The following is a 5,894-nucleotide window of genomic DNA, read 5'->3' on the forward strand; positions in this document are numbered from 1 at the left end:
AAGCCTGAAAAACCGAACCCCAGTAAGGTCTATGAGGATAATTCTTGATAATCAAATTATGGCCATTTTCAAGGTTACTTTGCAATGGATTGTCAAAAAAGGGCATGGGGAGCTGGGCACTGATCATGTACCAATGCAGAAAAAAATATAAAAACACAGTACAGTTGGGAAAGGGTTTTCCTTTTCATGTGACCTTTGAGGGTGACATGGAAAAAACCCAAATCTTTGAACTACATGCTTGGAGATGCCTTCAATCTGCCTATCGCATTACAGAACAATACAATTTTCACCTACAGCGACACGTATTCTGGCATCACATATTTTGAATGTGTACTTGATTTTTGTAACCTTTACATTTCCTTAAGCTTGGCTTAAGTACAGCAGCTGCGCCCTAATCTGATTAATTCCTACTTGGGAAAAAAGAGTATTTTTAAGGTAGTTTTGGCTGCGACAGCTGATTTAAAAAAAAAAAAGCTAGCCAGAATAGACCGGTGGAAGTAGCAGCCACAATAGATCTAAAAGGAAAGTTCACTCTTAGTTGTCTCACTCAACCCCTTAACTTCATACATATTGGCCAGTAGCACAACAATTCAACAGTATTTTATGCAAAGTTTTTTTTCAGTTGCAACAGATTTCGTTTTCTCTAAAATGATTGTTTTCAATCATTAATTAACCTTCTGGTACAAAAGTATGTAAAACCTTTGTTGCATAAATAAGAGATAAAGGTCTTGTACATAAATGCCCTTTAATCTGCAGCTGTAACAATGTTAATATTAAAAGTTTATGATTTTAACTGACATTGTAAACTGAAAAATGATGCATATATTTAATACCTGCTGCATGCACAGGCTAACGATTAAATGTGATAGTTTAATGCTTGCTAAGCAACTGAAATGCAAACAGAATGCAAAACTTAACAGAAGATACAAAGGTAATAAGATATCTTGTAACTTAGACGAAGAATGATTCAAAATGAATGTACTCATGTGTTTCCTCTATGTGTATGCAATCTTCCCAAGCACTAACTGCTACAAAAATCTGGCGTTAGAAATCTGATCTGTCTTTGTTTTTGAATAAAGATAATCTGATTGGAGACTTTTTCTATGGACATTTTGTAGTAATTATGGTCATGTGTTAACAGATGGGCATGTACTTTTGTCATGTTGTTAATTAAAAGGTAGGCAACTGAACCCATTTGCGAAGAGTCTCTTGCATTGCCTTTAACAAATGGGTAAATCACACAATTAAGTATTTATTAATAAGTATCTAAGTTCAATCTAAAGAATAAGAAAAATAAGAAAAAAGGCTTTAAGAATAAAGATGGGTTTTGGAAAAAGAGTTTTAAATATCTATTTTTTCCAACAAAATTATTTGATTGCATATATTGTGTTCTTAATAAATTGTAAGAAATGCTAAGCCTCAACTATACAATGATCACAGCTAGCTGTGAACTGAGGAAGTTTTAAACATTAGCTATAAGATTGTGATATGAATGAATAAGATAATATCCCTATGGCAAACCCTTCTTATATCTGTATTACATCTAAGACTCTAGTCCCTCCAGCCTCTAGCTGCAACAGTTTTTTATTTGTTGCCCTCAATATTCAATAACGTTCTGATCTCAAGATGTTAAAAAGGCTACATAGCCGTCTAGCTTTACAGAGAAGAGACACACACTTCTGACATAGCTATATAAATACATAGCTAAATAGGGAAACTTGAATCCCTATTAATTACATTTTATCCTATAGTTCTCTGCTGGCTCTAGAATCCTGCTATTTTCCTAATTTATCCTGCACCATTTATGCAGTTATGGTTTTACTTAAAGATGAGATTCGGATTTGAGTCAAACTTGAATTCGCCACAAAATTCCAGTACTCAAATTCAATTGCAACTTGAAAATTTCAGGCAAATTCATGGTCTGCTAACTGTGGTACTGACCCATAATGCCCTGTGCAGCCTTTAATTCTGGTTAGAACCTTGCAGCAGACAATTAGGTGTGGAAGATATTAAAAGGGGTGGGGGGAGGGGTTGAGAGCAGTGTCAGTGTGTTGAAACTGACTGACTTTCTGTACTGTCATGGAATAACGTTGCAGCTGATCTGTTGCTTTTAGTTCTGCAAATGTATGACACAGATCAGCAGCAAAACTGTTACTGTTACTTGTAGTTTTCCTAACATGCTCTGTTCCTGCCTTGCTCTTGCACTGGTCTGGCAGCCTCCACCCTCCCCCCCCTTAGATTGGCCACAGCTTGTGGCCAATCTAAGTAGTTTCTTACTATTGCTCGCCTTATTTAAACTCAGTGCAGCTCGCAGCTTATTGCTCAAACAATGCTCCATTGTTTCCTGTGTACCCACTTCTGGCTTGTTCATGGTTATCTGCATCTGCACCTGTCCTGGCTTCTTACTCATTCCTGGTTATCCATGTCGGCTGCTGCTCTTCCTGACTTCTGGCTTGTTTCTGGTTATCTGTGTCTGCTGCCCATCCCGACCTCTTGTTTCTGGGTACATGTGTCTACTGTCAGCTTTGACCTCTGGGTTGATCCCAACCATCAATTTCATAACCAACCTTGACATCTGGTGACCTCCAATGCATAGTCCATGGTGTTTGAGCAGGGTGAACCCAAGTGTTGCGACTTGGCTGGCTCTTGGACACAACTCCCTGGGGGATCCCATGTCCCCTGCTCTTATGTGGGGCCATCTTACTTCAGTGAGTTCTGATCCTACTACAAAGGCTTATCAGTCCCAGAGTGACCCTAATCAAGTTTCCTGGACCTTATTTTTCCAGTGTTCTTCCATGTGGCTCTTACTCTGCACATCCAGCTCCTTGATCTTACCTGCTCTATAGCGCTGTGCTCTTACTTGAACTGGCTGTTGGCCTACCCTTTTGGCGTAAGAATATGTTATCTTTTTGGGGTATCCCTTGCTGTGTAGCTGGAGGGTTCACACCAGTGCAGTTGCCCTCCTGACACTGACTGCATAGGAAGAGATTTGTGCAAAAAGATAATTTAAATGTTGCTTGAGTTCTGTGAGATGCAGCGGTGTGGTAAATTTTGTTTGTTCCCATTTCCCCCAAGAGCACAGATCTTTACAGAACCCAAAAATCCTTTTTAGGTCTACTATCTATGCCAGTGGCAAGTTTGATAGCTAGCTTTTGGACACTTAACTTACTTTTTTTTCAATTGTACTTTGTGATTGAAGCAGTTACTGACTATCCAGTTGTGAGCTGCTTTTTATTCACCTCTGCATTATTTGAGAAGAAAAAAAATGCAAAGTGAAAATACAGCACACACCAAGAGGATATACTTTAAAAAAATTGACAGATAGGCCTAAAGGTAGATGCAATGTGGAAGTAGTATGGGCTCCACAAGCAATCCCTTCATACCAAAGTAGTGGTAGAGCTGCACAGAGCAGAGTCCAGTCTCATCTGAATTGTATTGCCAGGAGTGGCTGATCAAACCAGCTTGGGCACACAGAGTAGGTAGTTGACTTGCTCATGAAACCTGCATTCTCCTCTGAGATAAAGAACATCCAGGGTTCAGACAACCTTGCTGCTGCAACTTCTTCCTCCTCCTCTGCTAATCCTACAATACCCCTCTAAACTGCCCATGAGGAGTCAACAGAATCATTTAACTATTCAATTTTGGCCTTGCTGCAAGAGGAGCTTCAAAGTTGCAAGCAAAGGAAATTATAGTAAAGAAGTCTTCCTTTCTTCTCAGGTGGACTGGCAGTGGCAAAGGGAGAATAAGATTGGGCTGAGCAGAGTAGGAGGGCGGGGCTCAGGGTCTGTCAGCTGAAAAAGCCACACTTAATGCAGGTAACAGCGAGATCTGAGTAGCAGCAACAGGCATTCCCAATAGTTATGGCCTAGCAAGCAGCAGGTATTTCTCTGAGGCCTTTCACAGCTTTTTTTTAGGCTGTAGCAGCCAGGCTCTGTCAGAGGCACCAGTCACAGGCATCACCTGAATGCAATAGTGTGTGTTTATATGTAGGCTCCAGGACTGACACTGGGCTCCTGGATGACACAAAAGGGAGATATTTGAAACTCGTTCCACCCACAATCTGAAATGCCAGATGTATGATAGCTTAGGGCAGCAGGGCCACTCACAGTGGCAGTGGTGCTGATCCAAACATTATTGTTGCTATCCATCTGATGGTTCATTGGTTCATAATTGTTGTTCATTGTCAGTGGTAGCAGTACAAATTTGTATATAAACCTAGAACATCCTACCCTGTGTTTGAGTCAGTTCACTGGGTGTAGGTGGTGACATAAAACAGTTGGCATAGTGGGGCAGAAAAGTATGAATGTAGCTCTGTTGGCCACAGGATGTTGTTAAATATAACAATAGGTAGGGTAAGCAATGGCTGGACTACTAGTCCGTATCAATACTTAGGTTTGGAGTTGTTGTTCCTCCAAACACTAGGCTTAGCCCTTAAATGCAATAGTGAGGAGCAATAGATCATACATAGGCAATTAGTTGTGATGTTCCCCTTAAATCTACCTAGCTCTTTCATCCCTTATACCTGATTAACAGTATTAAATAGTACAATTACTACTACAGGCTTGAGATCATAATTGTTATTTAGTAATAATTTAGCATATGTGAGGTTTGGTAAATGTCTCACAAATGCAGTCTTTGACTGGTTGTTAGCAGATATTCTGCCATGGATACTCATTGAAGTGTTAGGCCAACTAAAGTTCTTCAAACAACCCTTAACTCATCTTTTAAAATTATTATCTTGATAGACATGGCCAGTTAAACATTTGGCAAAGTGTCCTGTGCTGCCTCCCGTCTCCTGGGTGATAGCTTTGCTTATTCCCAAAATTTGTATGAATCCTTTAGACCAATATCTTTTAAATGTCTTTAATACTGCCACCTGGGATGGCTGTGTGCTGTCTTTCGAAGCTTTGATGCCTTTTGAAGTGGCATATATTGACCGTGCAGAATGTAGCTGAAAACTTCAAAATAAATAACAGAAATAATTAAATCAATTAATGGTATAAATAAATAAACAAAAATAAAATGAGTTCTTTCTTTAGTATAAATAAAATATCTCCTCATCAAAAAAATATGCTGAATTCAAAAATGTAAGTAGAAGTAAGAAATTATGGGGTCTATTCACTAAGCTGCCGTAGGCAGCAGAGTGAACAAGCGACCCGAAGTGAAGTGAAGTGTTCAGCTATTCACTTCAGGATTGTACGGAATCTAGCTCTGCATTCCTATGGTGATCTTTTTTTTAAATTCTGACGGCAGCCAACGGCTCCAATGTCAGAAGAAGAAGAAAAAAAAAACAGAGCAGGGAAAGGTTTACTCTGCTCGATCCAGCAGAGTGAACCTTTCTGGGAGAAAGTGTTTCTCTCCCGGGCCGTATTACACTCCCAGAGCATCCGGGAGAGTAATGACAGATGGTGTTCCTGGTTACCAGGTAACCAGGAATCCCATCTGTCATTACACACTGAGAACACGGAGAGGCCACTCTCAGTGTGTAATGACAGCATCCCTGGTTAGCTGGTAACCAGGGGACGCTGATCTCTCTGAAAGTGGACAAGGCCAGCCGTGAGATGACCGCAGCTCTTTCACCACAGCTCAGTCGAGCTGAGGCATATGCCTTCGGCTCGACTGAGCCGCTCAGCCAACTTTGGGAGCTGTACGGGCTATAGTGGATAGCACGTACAGCAGCCCTTCGGTTCTACTAAACCGCCCACAGCAGCCCTTCAGTCCTGGGGCCGAAGCTAGCCAAAGGATCAGCCGACGCTACAGCTAGATCCTTCGGCAGCTTAGTGAATAGACCCCTATATAAAGCAGTACAACAATATGCAAACACACACACACACACACACATATATCTATATATATATATATCTATATATTTATAGATAGATATATATACACAC

Source organism: Nanorana parkeri, unplaced genomic scaffold (genome assembly GCF_000935625.1).
Source record: "Nanorana parkeri isolate BGI_ZX_2015 unplaced genomic scaffold, ASM93562v1 scaffold47, whole genome shotgun sequence".
In the NCBI taxonomy this organism is placed as follows: Eukaryota; Metazoa; Chordata; class Amphibia; order Anura; family Dicroglossidae; genus Nanorana; species Nanorana parkeri.